General features: G+C 36.5%; 1 pseudogene; it reads left to right on the plus strand.

Annotated features, from left to right (window-relative positions):
* Positions 1-383: 383 nt before the first annotated feature.
* On the plus strand, positions 384-3,249 carry LOC149144101 (tubulin beta-2 chain pseudogene; annotated as a pseudogene).
* Positions 3,250-14,501: the final 11,252 nt, after the last annotated feature.

The following is a 14,501-nucleotide window of genomic DNA, read 5'->3' on the forward strand; positions in this document are numbered from 1 at the left end:
ATAATCTTGGTCAACAATATAATCTTTGTAAATTTTAATTGAGTTTTTAAAAAAAAACCAACAAAAAAATATACTTAAAAATATTAAAAATCTAAAACATTTAAATGCTTATAACCCATAAGGGTTTGGGGCGATGTGTTTCTCGTGTCTATCTTACCATAGACACCTATATACTACCTTCTTTAACTGCAGCAGTTATAGCCTCACCTACAGCACACCCATCTCATTGTTCTAGATTGGCTTTTCTGGCTGGTAGCTATAACTGCCCATTTCCCTGTTCTGTCTCTTCTTTTTGTGTTGGTTTTCTGCGAATTATCTGTTTTTCAGTTGAGGTTTTACTCTAGAGTTTGGTCTTTCAGTGTTGCAAGTTTTAAATCGCAAAGATGCGTTAGATCCTGCACATTCAGGGCGGGCAATGTGGCAACCAAATCGGTGCCAAGTTTTGGTAAGTTGTCGACCACGGGATCGATCCCACCAGGAGATACCAGGGCACTTCCGATCTGCAGTTCGAAAGGATTAATGTTTACTACAATGAGGTGAGCTGTGATAGATTTGTGCCCCATGCTGTGCTCATGGATCTTGAGTCTGGGACTATGGGACTATGGACAGCGTGAGGACCGGGGCTTATGGCCAGGTCTTCAGGCCTGATAACTTCGTTTTTGGCCAGTCCGGGGCTGGAAATAACTGGGCCAGGGCCATTATACCGAAGGGGCTGAGCTCATCGATTCCCTATTGGATGTCGTTAGGAAGGAGGCAGCTACAAGTCGTAAATTTCCACACTGTTGTTTTATTAAAACTGTACATGTCATTACAGGCTGCGGACTGCCAAATGGGATCACATTGCGTGACCATAGATCGCTTAATGTCCCTGGAAAAGATTCTTCTTCCACAAAATTATTTACCACGTCTATCTATCAATATCGCACGATGGCCTCCACACTGCCTTATTTTGTATAGTTGCCACAGAAGAGCACAAGAAATGTATGGTAGAGAAGCGTTTTTGCTTGGCCTCTTTTTACCTTTTTGTCAACTTATAATGTCAGGCCTAGCTTTTGCCCAATGTCCTCTCTGCAGGCGGAGGCCGCATGAATTTTGAATGATTGTGTCAACTTTCAAATTTAATTTTCTTCTGCTGAGCATGATTATTTTCCTCTGCCCTGCTTCAATTTTGCAGACTTAATCAATGGATCTACGCTCTCCTGAGCCTCTTCATTTGAAGTCTGGATCTTACAATGCAGGCAAGGTTGCTTGGTTGGAAGGATGAGTATAACGAGTTCAGGTAGGCAAGGTAAGTGTCCGTTGGAGCAAGAGAGAGATGCTTAAATTTTCAAGTTTATTATCTCAATGGTCGATCTAAAAAGGAAGGACCGTTCTCCTTATTCGAGCAAGTGGATTATTAATTCAAGGAGTTGTTCGACTACGTTTCATTAAGTTAATGAAAAAATATTGAGGTAGGAGCTACAATGACAACCGCCTAGCATGGCGTCTTAACAACCCTTTCACTTACCGGCTCTACTTGATAAACTTAGAACATTCATGGGATTGCTTATACACTTTTAGCAACTTCACCATTTACTTGTGAAGTGGGAAGAATCTCCACCTGCTCTACTGAGGATTTACTATCTCATTCGTTAGGCAATTACAATCTTATTCTACATACGAGAGGATTCCCCCATTCGACTCATCAATGCCTGATCCGGATCAAATCACTCTCTTTTTATCATTGTACAGTCCCGTTAGCCCCCGTTCGGTAGGTAAGGCACTATTTCTCAAGTTGGGCAGGGCATTCCACATATGAAATATCCTGGTTCCAGAAAAGCAACTAGGCTTAGCAGCAAGCTAATTAGTCGTTATATATATATATTAAGTAGATTACACAATATCCCCGATGGGGAAATACAGCTAAGTTTCATACTAACTAGGTTAATTAAGGCAAAAATAAGATTGGAACTATAGTGCCAATTGGATTGAGTTTGTAGGCGGGAAAAGAAATAGTTATTGGGGTGTTACTAGAAAGAGGTCCAACTAGTCGGAAGGAATGGGGACCCCATTGATAGTAACTTTCACTGAACACCAGAGGGGCCCAGTCAGCGAGGTATTGAAATGACTGGTTAGGCGTTGCCAATGACCCACCAGCGTGGCTGCCTGCCATATGGAGATAGTTGAGGCAACGCCTAACCAGCCATACATAGGGTATTTAATGCCCGGGGATATGCACGCAGATTAGCGCGATAACACGCGAAAGCCCAAAAATTATTTAATGCCAAAACTCCCCGCTCCCGTGTTATCGCGTTAACCAGCGTGCATATCCCCGGGCATTAAATACCCTATGTATGGCTAGTTAGGCGTTGCCGATAGTTGAGACCAATCTTGGGTGGGGTATGGCAGGCACGAAGCGAGAGAGGTTGTTGAGCTAGCACCCATTCCCCAAACTCACCAACTCATTCGAGCCAAGTTGCCACGGTAACGGAGTGCCTTACAATGCCACACTCTCTATGCATGAGCTGGTGGAGAATGCACACGAGTGTATGGTACTGGACAATGAGGCTCCTTACGCATCTGCTTCAGGACTCTCAAGCTCACAACTCCTAGCTTTGGTGATTTGAACCATCTGATATCTGCAACAATGAGTGGAGTCACCTGCTGCCTGAGGTTTCCTGGTCAGCTTAACTCAGATCTAAGGAAACTAGCAGTGAATTTGATCCCCTTCCCTCGTCTTCACTTCTTTATGGTGGGATTTGCCCCGTTGACTTCACGTTGTTCACAACAATACAGATCCCTCACCGTTCCGGAACTGACACAACATATGTGCGATTACAAGAACATGATGTATGCTGCAGATCCACGTCACAACAGGTACCTTACTGCATCTGCCGTGTTCAGAGGCAAGATGAGCACCAAAGAGGTGGATGAACGGATGATGGATATTCAAAACAAGAATTCCTGCTACTTTATGGAGTGGATCCCCAACAATGTGAAATCTAGTGCATGTGATATCCCGCCAAAAGGCCTGTCCATGTCGTCCACGTTCATTGGGAACTCAACATCCATTCACGAGATGTTCAGGAGAGTGAGCGAGCAGTTCACTGCCATATTTAGGAGGGAGGCCTTCTCACATTGTATACTGGTGAAGTCATGGATGAGATGGAATTCACTGAAGCAGAGAGCAACATGAATGATTTGGTGTCTGAATACATGAAATATCAAGATGTTAGTGCAGTGGATGATGAATACTATGATGATGAATAATCAACTCGGGAAAACTAGGGCACAAGCTTACATAATGCCATCGACAACCGGTAGTTGTTTCAATGCTTAATAGTTCAATGCCTAATAGTTATTTGTTTGTGGAATTCATTTGCATTTCTTATGCTTTCATGGTCTCCTTTGTTCTCATCGAAGGTTTTGGCATTGAATGCATAAACTTTGTATACAACTCCTACAGTATGTCCTTGGTTTTGTTGATCATATTGAAATATTGAGAAGATGTAACTGCCTGTCAAAATTATATGCGAAATTCAATCATGCTTGGACAATCCTCTGTATTATATGTTATATAATTATGGTGTTGAATGGCTTTGTAAGACTATAATATGTTTTTGGGATTTGTAAACAGAAAAGACAACAATTCTTTGCAAATTCAAACTAGGGGAGTACGTGAGAACAATGCTCACTATAGGATTCAATATAGAGATTATAATGTTTAAGAATCTGAGCTTCACTGTTTGGGACGTAGGGGGGCAAGATAAAATCCGCTATCTGTCGAGATGTCAGTGGAAGTTAGCTCCTGATTTCTCTTTTAAGAAGTTTGTTTCTTTAAACCATGTATGTATATGCTAGATTCATTTAGTAAATTCATGATATAGCATTGTTGGATTCATTAGATAAATTTTAGACATGAGATTTAGACATGAGATTTTTTGCTTGGGGGATTTTATAATGTGTATATGTTGGATTTGGATTCATTTGTAAAATCTATGGCTTTTTATCATTGGTGGGATTCACTCGATAAATTTATGTTTGTTTATGGACATGAATTTTCATAATAATATATATTCTATAGATATCATAATATATATTATATCAGATTCACTCAACAAATCTCATATATTATATGATTGTTGTTTTGTATATAGATGTTAAATTTTATAGATATATAAATATTTTTTTTATGTAGATTGTAGATTTTTTTGTATGTAAGAGATATAAAGTAAAGTTGACAATCAACTTTTCTTATATTCTCAAAATGTTCAATTTTTTTACAGTAATCTTGTTCATGATTCTTTTGTTATACAGGGTAATGTTATCTCAAGCTATGTGCAAATAAACCCTCAAGTATGAGAGCGGTTAGGTAAAGGGTGTTTGCAAGAAGTGGAGAAAACTTTGATTGAATTCATAGTCCATCTTTAGTGTTAGGCTGTGATTTTATCTTGTGGCTTTGTTATTTTCATGTCAATATTGTTCTTACTTATGCATTCATAACGAGATCAAGATGTTTTTCATATCTGTTTTTGTTCTTTGCTGCCAGCTAGAGCTCATCTGATTGTGGATTCTATTTGAGCCAATGTTGATTGCCATCTCTTCTTTTTCTTTTATAGTAGAGTTTTTGTGGTGTATGCTAGAGTTTTTAAATTGACTATTTTACTTCAACTTTTGATGTATTTTCGTGTATGTTTTATTAGTTTCGTTGTATCTTATAACATTGACTTGAAATCAAAACCATAGTGTTGGACAAGATTTGGTAACTCCAAGGAGGTTTATTCTTGGTGTGATATGCTTGGAGTTTGTCTTGTTTGTTGGCATGATTTTGAATTATTATGAGTGGAAAGTGTCCTAAAAGCACATGATTGTTTAACAAGAAGATGATATATGTTGGGATGCATTTGTTGTGTTTCAATAGATTTCAGTTTGTCTTTGCATATCTAAAATCCAATACATTTTTTGGCTACTTGATTGTATTAATTTTGGTTTGCTAAGTGGTTTGGGCCCTATGATGGCTACATGCTTTGGCTCTAGAAAATGTGACCTTGGGGCATAAAAGTAGTAAGTGTGACTTAAGAAAAGGAAAGGATTTATACTTGTTAAAGAGAACCTCCTTTCATGAGTTGTATTGTTGTTGTTTTTTGTTTTTTTTTCATGGATTTTATATAAATTCCAGCTCGATATATGTACTAAATTGTATGCTTTTGGACACTAATATAATATTTTGTTTGTTGCGCAGTTTGAGTTTGGCTTCTCAACATTTCCTTTGTGTCTAGTTTTTTATTCAATCATGGTTTTCATTCGTTCACTTCAAGCAGAAGATATGACAATGATATCTAATCCCAAAAAGGTAGAGAATAATTGTTGTTTGATGATTTCACGCCTCACAATATCAACTTTAAAATCTTTCCAACAAGCTGATTATGCCTTGAGTGTGTTGGATTTATCACATATAAACATGTTGATTGTGCATTGAGTGTGTTGGAAGAACGCATTAAGATGATTGATGGTAGAATGGTTGTCCGTAATCTGGCTGCTGTAAATCAGCATTTGAAGGGTAAAAGCAGAAAGTTGCAGCAAACCAGGGCCAAGTTGTTCCTAATTTGAAGGATAAAGGTGATGTAAATCACGTTTCACAATATGGTGGATTGGGTCATGGGCCATTCAACCCGCCACTTATTGGTAGTCGAAATATTGTGAACCCAACATCAGTACCAGTTACCAGTCTAAATCCATATGGATTAAGTGATGTAGCACTGCCAAGTTTGTCTATAGACCTTGTTGCAATAAACCTCCCTTATTCATTAAACTCTTCAAAATTGTTAGACTTGGGCCACCAACTTCTTCTCGAACGAACAACTTCTGATCAGGCATCAGTAGGTGCAGGCAATTACGGTCTTGGTCCATATGGATCCTCTGGATATGGAAGTCACTCATATAGTAGTTTTGGAGGTGAAACATCTCACTATGGGATTTATTCAAGTTCACCTATTTCCCAAACTGCGCCATATGATGGAGCAAGTCATTTCCCCCTTACATTTCATCAAAGTAAACTCTAAGGGAAATCTCCATCATCGGGACTTCTAATTGGCATGCAGTCTTACTACACATCCTAGGTTTGTGCTCATTCTTATTCTTCTTCTCCCATTTGTTTTAGTTCATTTTCAATTGTATTTATATATATTTGAAATGTTTGTTTTAATCTTTTTTTTTCCACTATATGTCAAACACCACTTATGAATCTGCAAGCATTTTGCTTTGGATCTCTTTTGTTATTTTTCTTCTAACTTCTTTCTCTGACAATTGATGAGAATAAGTTTGGAGCAAGGTTGGAAAAATAACTTGTTTCTAGCATTTTTGTCTTGTTTTTAGTTTATTGTCACTACTTTTAAAAAGGAACCCTTTTGAATAATCAAATACCATGGCTTCCTGCTCTAGGGGGTGTGATGAGAATAAACACAATTCATTGTGGTAATTGAGGATACTAGTTGGTATTAAGTATGGAGTTAAAGTTAGGTTGGCCAAATCATAGAGAAAATTTGTGTTATAATTATGGTGTACGATTATGATATGTGAGAGCAATTGTAGGCAAGATGTCATGGGCATAAAGGGCACTTGGTTTACAAGGTACATTTTAGCATGTGTTCCATATTTAGAATATGTTATCTTAACTTATTTTACTATTAAATTACCATTTGTTGTTAAGCTATGTGCAAATAAGCACTCCAGAAAATATTGAATTGTATGAGAGTGGTTAGGTAAAAGAGTTTTTGCAAGAAGTGGAGAAAACTCTGAATGAATTCGTAGTCCATCCTTAGTGTTAGGCTATGATTTTATCTTATGGCTTTGTTATTTTCATTTAAATATTGTTCTTACTTATGCATTCATAACGATATCAGGATATTTTGCATATCTCTTTCTATTCTTTGCTGCCAGTTAGAGCTTATCTCACCATGGATTCTATTTGAGCCAATGTTGATTGCCATATTTTCTTTTTCTTTTATCATAGAGTTTTTATGGTGTATGTTAGAGTTTTTAAATTGATTGTTTTACTTCAAATTTTGATGTATTTTCATGTATGTTTTATTAGTTTGGTTGTATCTTATAACATTGACTTGAAATCAAAACCATAGTGTTGGACAAGATTTGGTAACTCCAAGGAAGTTTATTCTTCGTGTGATAGGTTTGGAGTTTGTTTTGTTTGCTAGCATGATTTTGAATTATTATGAGTGGAAAGTGTCCTAAAAGAACATGATTGTTTAACAAAAAGAGGATATATGTTGGGATGCATTTCCTGTGCTTCAACATATTTCAGTTTGTCTCTACATATCCAAAACACAATACATTTTTTGGCTGCTTGATTGTTTTATTTCTTGTTTGCTAAGTGGTTTGGGCCTTGAGATGACTACATGCTTTGGCTCAAGAAAATGCGACACTAGGGCATAAAAGTAGTAAGTGTGACTGAAGAAAAGGAAATGATTCATATTTGTTAAAGAAAAGATCATTTCATGAGTTGTATTGTTGTTATTTTAGGTTTTGTTATTTCATGGAATTTATATAAATTTTAGCTTGATATGTGTACTAAATTGTATGCTTTTGGAGAATAATATAATATTGTGTTTGTTGTGCGGTTTGAGTTTGGCTTCTCAACATTACCTTTGTTTCCCTTTTTTTGTTCAATCATGGCTTTCATTCATCCACTTCAAGCAGAAAATATGACAATGATATCTAAGCCGAAAAAGGTAAAGAATAATTGGTGTTAGATGATTTCATGCCTCAAAATATCAACTTTAAAATCTTTCCAATATTTAGTGGTAGTCCTTATGTATTGCTTCTCATTTCAGTCACATACTTTCCCCCATATAGTTCTGAAAGTTGAGGAAAATTCAAGGGCCACATCATCATCATAACCTCTTCTTAAAATACCCCAACCATCGACTTCTCTGAAAAATGTTTACAACCCTAATATTCTGATAAAATCTAGCAGTGTTTGTGGGCTCTCTTCCATTAAACCCTACTCCCATTCCATAGAAGAACACATAGAAGGTTGTTTTTGGAAAGAAAGGGGGTTATTCTATTGTTTTATCTTTGTTTTTCCTTGCATTATAAACTTGATTTTAGTATCTTGTAATTTTGTTTACGGAAATTCTTATAGGAATGGTTTTAAATTTTGAACAATCAACATATGGCAAAAAGTCAAAAGAAGAGGGAAAATAAAACAAAATGACTTTCCATTGTTGTGATTTTATTCATTGAACTTATTGTACTTCCTATCTGGAGTTTCTTGTGGATCATTTAAATCTTATAGTCGTTCATGTAACTAATTCTGTAGAAATAATTATTCTTATTGTAGAAAATTGACAAGAAGTAAATGGCATGTAGGCATGGTTGAGAAAAAGGGGTGGTGAAAATGAAATGGATCAACACCAAGAATATAATCATAACCTTTAGTAATGTATCGTATTTAGTTATCCTTTCACTTTACTTAAAGAACTCTTTGGTTAAACTCTATTTCTTCTCATTTATCCTTGATTGGTGGTGTGACATTGTGTCATCTTTTGGATGAATATCATTGATTGTCTCATATGACTATGGTATCTTTGCCAATTATGAGAACATTTATATAATTTCTTCATGTCACTTCTTACGTGTAAGACATGAGCCCCATAGTGAATAATAGTGTGATTTATACGATGTATAATATTGCATTTTATACGTTGAAGCTGCTACATGGATACCTATAGGGATTCCTATGGAGGTACAGGGTACCATGCAAAAGTTGAGATACTCCAAATTTCATTTTTTGTTCAGTATAAGTCATGCCTCTAGGATATTCTATTTAAAATTTGAAGGCTTGGATATGGAAATTTCAATTACTTGTAGCTTTTCCTCAATCATATAGCCTCCCTATAAAACTAAACAGAATTTGCAAAATTATCTTGTTGGTGAACAATTAGATGGAAATTTTTCTTGAGCGGATAGGATTTAATGAAAAGTTATTAAAAATGAACAAGGATGAATATGGACTGGAAATAATATAGAATGAGATGGAAGTGAAAATGAAAGCTAGTAATGATGAGATAGATATGGTAATGTATGGAATGGAATAGTTTTGCTACAAAGTGAAAATAAGTGCTTTGATGTCCTTGTAATGATTTTTATTTTTATTTTTATATCCTTGTACTTTATACTAATGTGATTTATGTCTCTCTATTTCAAGTTTGTCCTATGGTAGGCTCTTCAATTACTTATAATTTCTTAACAGATAAATTAAAAACTATGCATGTCATTTGGATCTTGTGAACTATTGTGCATCGTTTATGTTAATATTTAGGCTGATAGGCCTTCCTATGCATCAACAATCGTCAACATTTTTACTCTGCTCCATTGGATCAGGTGAGACACTTTCAACCATTGATTTGAAGTGTGATTGCTTTTTCCAAATATCAGTGGAGTTGCCTTACTGCTTTTTCCCATTTTTTTATGTCACTCTTGAAGATATTTTTATTGCTTTTTCCCTACGAGTTGTTGTTGCTATTCTTCTTCCCTAGCTTTTGGCAAGCACTGTTCTTCTTCCCTGGCTTTTGGCTCATCTCAACATTTTCTTCAATACTCTACAATGCATTGGCTTACCTTGTTTCCTCCCAACGTTCACAATCACCTTATTACAGATCTTGTGATTCTCCCTGACATGGATGCTCGCTCCCCTCATATCGCCTGATGGTCATCCCGAAGAAGCCAAAAAGAAGCAATAATTGTTTCCTGTGCTGCTCTTGCCTCATCATGTCATTCCTCGTCCTGGTTTGTGGCATTTCCAGTCTAGTATCATGGATAATTTACAATCCCAAGCTACCTAGAATGGGAATCGATCTCGTGATCAACGAGCCCTTCTCCCGCTTGATGTTCGAGACATGACTCTGCCCTAGGTATCCCATCTTGCAGAAGCCGCTCTCAGATGCTTTAAGGACTAGATGCTCCATTTCCTTACCAACGAATGCATTTACTGGGAGCAGGAGAAAAAACAATCAACGATGCTGCTCAATCTTCGAATCAGATCTAGGACCATTCCCCAGGCAACATTTTTTGTCATGAGAATAGAGCCAAGGACAAGAGATCAATTGATGCAAAATTTTCAAAGGTATTCGAATTTAATATATTCTTCAACGAATAGACGATTTTTCCATCCAAGCAATGGGACTCAACATAGATCGATGTAGTAGTAGAGAAAGTACTGCGTGAAATGTCCCTAATTCGGTGTATTTTCAATATGCTTTTTTGTCACCAGTTTTGTTATGCATCTCCCAGAGTGACATGCTGAATGATAATGATAAGATCCCAGAGTACTTGGAAGGGAAGGTCAGAACGTGAGGCACATGATCTTCAAGCATCGGAGAAATGTCAGTTAGTGTGAGTATGGGGAAAAGATTCGGCGTTCGATCGTGTGCGCCTGATGAGGGTTATTTGAAGAAAAGATACAACAATCATATCTCCTTTTGAAAATATATTGTAGGTGTTCACATACTTTGAGTGTAAAATTGTGATATCAACCATGTCGGAAAAATGATGGAGGGGCTCCCACTGTGTGTGACAGCCATTATTCCTGCCCTTAGAGCAACACCTGCTGCTGCATGTACGACTTCAGAGGCTACTGCTATGCCTGGGGCTGCTGCCCTGTTGATTCGGCCACCTGCTGTCTTGTCATCAATTCTATCCCTTTACATGTACAGTGCTTGGCTATGTTAGCCATTGTTGTTGTTTGTTCTGAAGTTTATACTCTATGAACAAAACAACTTTATGATTACGAAAGCTATTATATATCTTAACTCTAGGAGTTAAAGGTAATGTTCCATATTTTTCAATTGTTATTGTTATTTCAGGTCAGTAAGATTATTCCCAACCTGGGTGCAAAAGGTTCAGGTGTAATCCCCCATTGTTCTGTGTACTATTTGGAAATTAATATCTATTACTCTTCATGGACAGAATTTGTTCATTTATATTTGTTGTCTTCTTGTTAATCTATGAACAAAACTTGTTTGCATATATTAGTTTGAGATTGTTGTTGGCAACAGGTCACACACCTGTGCCCAAACCAGTTACCAATATAACTACGTCAGGCTGATAAATAAGTTAGACAAATATCTCACGCGAAATCTCTTATACGATTTATAGGCCAGCTAAAATTTTCGGCCATGGAACAAAGATTGGGATGTTAAAATTATAGTTGCCAAATTACTGGAATTTGTGTGGAGAAAAAAAGTGAGTGTCATATTTAAAATTCCAAAACGAAGCACAAACCTAGGATTGGGAAGGTTCTCTATATCAGAGCATGAGCAGTCGAAGCTAATGAATTTAAAAGCGAATGAATTTACCGAAAAGAAGGATAATGACCCTGGTTTATTTCATGGGTATTTTTTGTCTATTCTTCAGTATGCCTCAATTTGGTGCTCGTTTGAGTGTTTTTTGGGATATTTCGTTTCTTTTCTTGCTTGGGCATAACGTCTCCTAATTTGCAGTAGTTGAAATATTTAATCTGCTATAAATATCACAGAGATTAGTTTTGTCCTTCTGTTATTAATGCTACCCCAAGACCCCCAAAACTTCATCAAATAAAATTGCCATTGCCTAATTTTTTTCCATGTGACTTTAACAATTAATTTTTTTTGTGTAGATTTTCTTCCGGATTCATCGCATTCAATTTCTTTATAGATCGACGTTTCGAACCAACAACGGTGGTTCATCGTCAGGATGTGAGAGAATTAATTGAAAAACTGGTCTCACATCCTGAAGATTAACCACCGTTGCTGGTTCGAAACGTCGATCTATAAAGAAACTGAATGCGATGAATCCGAAAGAAAATCTACACAAACATGAAACTCGCAGAAACTTCAAAGACAAAATTAATTATTTCCCATGGAATTTACCACCTGAAATACTGTAATTTCCATTGGCTAAGCTTATCTTTCTGCGATTAATGCTTTTTCCATGCGATTTTACCAATTGATTAATTTTCCATGGAATCTACTTCCAAGGTGTGTTCACTAGCACCTGCGAAACCCAGCTAGACCACGGAGTGACTCTGGTGGGCTATGGGTTAGAGTGGGGCACAGACTACTGGATTGTTAAGAATTCTTGGGGAAAGAGTTGGGGAGAGGAGGGATTCAATAGACTGCAGAGGAACCTTGAAGAAGCTTCAACAGGTATTTGTGGTATAGCAATGGAGGCATCTTACCCTGTAAAGAAGGGTGCCAACCCTCCAAACCCTGGGCCTTCTCCCCGAAGCCCAATAAAGCCTCCCACTGTGTGTGACAGCTATTATTCATTAGACAATTATATTTATTGCAAGTCCAATTCTCGCCTTGATATTGAACCCACAAGGGTGCCAGTGATGAAATTGGCATGTTAAGTCAGGGGTCGAGCAACATTTTGGTTGGGGTCAGATCAGGATTTGATTTCTGCCCTATCCAAACTTCAAGAAAATGTTTTAAAACTTTTATTTGATGAGCACAATTAAATGAAAACATTTGTTTTATATAGTTTTGAAGACAAAGAAGTTCAGAAGGATATGAAACGGGTACCATACAAGATTGTGAACAAATATGGGAAACCTTATATTCAAGTTCAGGTATGAGATGGAGAGACAAAGGTATTTAGCCCTTAGGAATTCAATGCTATGATTTTGACTAAGGTGAAGGAGACTGCAAAAGCATTCCTTGGCAAGACTATAAAGGATGCTATGGTGACTGTCCTTTGTATGCTTTCTTTTCAACCTTCTTTTTTATGAGGTTGTGGGTAACCAATTGTTGACTGCATTGTCACTGTTAACTTGTGGGCTTGTTCAGCTTATTTTACTGATGCATAGCGCCAAGCAACGAAGAATGCTAGTGTTATTGCTAGCTTGAATGTAGCTCGTATTATCAACGAACCCACAACTGCAGCAATAGCTTATGTCTTGGACAAGAAGGGTGGAGAGAAAAATATTGTTGTTTTTGACCTTGGCGGTGGCACATTTGATGTTAGTGTTCTAACTATTGACAATAGAGTTTTTGAGGTTTTGGCTACAAACGGTGATACCCATCTTGGAGGTAATCTGTCTGAACTCTATCTGGTAGTTTTACATTACCAATTTGAATACGTGCACGGTGGTTATCATTGACTTTTTTGGTTGGCTTTCGAGCTTTGAACTTATCAGGATGTACACTAATATGCAGGTGAGGAGTTTGACCAAAGAAAATGGAATATTTCATCAAATTGATCGAGAAAAAACACGGAAAGGATATTAGTAAGGATAGCATAAATGAAATAAGACATTCAATGTGTTCCTTGTAATATAGATATAAACAAAACATCTAAAGAAAAGTAATTGCACAATGATCCAGTCCTAGAAAACAAGGTTTTCCACAAACCAATTAACTCTTCTAGAAAAATTCAACAATTCCAATTTAATAATCCTATCGGCCTCTCTTTGTACCTTTTGGGACAATTGCTAGTATATGTTAAGTGCTAAAGAAATTGTAGTCTTAATTTATTTATTTATTATGGAGTGTAGGTGTTATTTTTTGTTGTGTATCCTGGTGTGCACTACAGATATTAGCTAAACTTCTGTACTTACAATTTTAAGATATGGTTATTGGTTACATTTTAGGATCGTTGTTGTTGATTGTTGTATTTTGACATATTGAATTAGTTAATAATGAGAAGAACTCCCAATTAGTTGTCTAGACCCCATAGCCACTAGGATTCAAGCATGTCGGTCATTAATCATAATTGCATCATGAATATTCATTTTTCTTACTTTTTGGCATGCAAATCAATCACAACATATTTACATGATTCACAAGGTGAGAAATCAATATTTGATGTAATTGCATATTTTAGGTTTGATAATTATAGGTCATTTATAGGTTATAAATATCTTCAGAGTTTCACTTTTAATTGAGTATTCAACTAAACATATTGAGTATCTTATATGTAATTATTTTTCCTTCCACCCACTTTTCATAACTTCCATAAACATTAGGTAGGGACCTACAACTTCGATGCTATTTTATTTGTTTAGTAAGAGATTTTCCAAGACATTACAAAGTTTTATAATTTGTTGAAAGTTCTAGAATTTATAATCTATAAAGTTTCAAGGTCTATTTTTTTAAAGGGTCCTCGCTCAATGGAAGAGCCCCTGCTTTGCAAGCAGAAGGTTGGTGGTTCGATTCCATCGTGCCCTGATATTGATATGAAATGGCAACGATTAGTTCTTGGAGATGAAGACTCTATTGACCATCACTGATAAGCTTATGGTGACAATTTTTTATCCTCACCAAAATATGAAATGGTGACGGTCAAAGAACGCTACCATATATATATGTATCAATAGTAACAGCCATGAAAGGTCCATCACCATAAATTGTTGTTTTTCATATGAAATGGTGATGGTCACTATCCGTCATTATAATCATTATTCATGATGGACCTTGAATGTCACCACAACACCTACACTTTTAGTGACGCCACATTTGGTGACGTTC

This window comes from Pinus tabuliformis, chromosome X, assembly GCF_031772625.1.
Source record: "Pinus tabuliformis cultivar Carrire ecotype Pingquan chromosome X, CPIR1, whole genome shotgun sequence".
NCBI classification, from domain to species: Eukaryota; Viridiplantae; Streptophyta; class Pinopsida; order Pinales; family Pinaceae; genus Pinus; species Pinus tabuliformis.